Below are 1,267 nucleotides of genomic sequence, written 5' to 3'. Positions count from 1 at the left end.
GCCTTTGAAACTTCTCTTTTTTTTTTTTTCTCCTACGGTATGCTCTAATTTTATATTAAAAACTAAGGTAAAAGCTCAGGTGCAGTCGACTTCACGTGAAGTTGATAGGTGAAGACCGTTAAATGATTTGACTGATTTGACTAAATTTTCATCTAACAGCTCTCAGCTATAAACTTCACGTGAAGTCGACTGCTGAGTTTCTACCAAAAACTAATTCATTACGGAGGAGAACTCTATTTAATAGATAGTTCGAACTTTTGAGGCTTATCTATTTTTAGAATTGAGAATTCCATTTATGAACCCAATACCTAAATTGGGCTAAAATGAATGGCCTACTCTTATAACATTTTTTTAAGAGTCTTATAACATGTTCTTGACCAAAACAAAATCTCTTATACCATGTTCATGCAGTTCCTTATTTGGATGAAATGTTTAAAGTCTTTTACCGTAGATAATAAGATAGATGGTGATCTAATACCCAAAAAAAAGAAAAGATAGATGGTGATCTACAACTTAAATAAGTTTTTTATTTTTATAAAATAATTTTTAACCTTATAAAAAAAACTTTAAATTTCGGTCGCATAAAAATTTAAAAAAGTCTGTATTTCAGTTTATGTTAATTTACTCCATTAAGTATTGTCGTGGTATGTTAAATATTGACATGGTAGGTTAAATGTTCATGTATGACAAATTTAAATGCTTATGTGACACGTGACATAACAAGTTTAAATGCTATTTTGACCAAATGTGATATATTGATACATCAATATTTAACATACCATGTCAATAGACACAAATAAATAAATAAATAAATAAATAAAACACCATGTCAATAATACTTAAGGAAGCAAACGGACAATTTATGCATAAAATATTTGGATTCTAAAATTATCGAAATATAACTTTTTCAGTTTAGATATGAAAATACAATTTTTTATAAAATTATATAAATCCCAAAACTCCATGAGCGGTTTATGTGTATTCTGAAATTGTGGGATTCCTCCTGCGGTTTATATAATTTTGTAAAAAGTTGTATTTTCGTATCCAAACTGCAAAAGTTGTATTTCAGTCATTTTGGAACCCAAATATTTTATTTTCGTAAATTGTCCGAACAAACTAATGACATAATTTAAAATAGAGTAAAATATTAAAATAGTATCCAAAAATTTGTACCACTAACAAAAAAAATCTCAAAAGATTTAAAAACACAACAAAAAGAATTAGATATTAAATATATATTTTAAAAAATGACTTTAAAGATAAAGTG

Source organism: Arachis ipaensis, chromosome B02, assembly GCF_000816755.2.
Source record: "Arachis ipaensis cultivar K30076 chromosome B02, Araip1.1, whole genome shotgun sequence".
NCBI classification, from domain to species: Eukaryota; Viridiplantae; Streptophyta; class Magnoliopsida; order Fabales; family Fabaceae; genus Arachis; species Arachis ipaensis.
The sequence above is the reverse complement of the archived record's forward strand: the minus strand, read 5'-3'. Positions refer to the sequence as shown.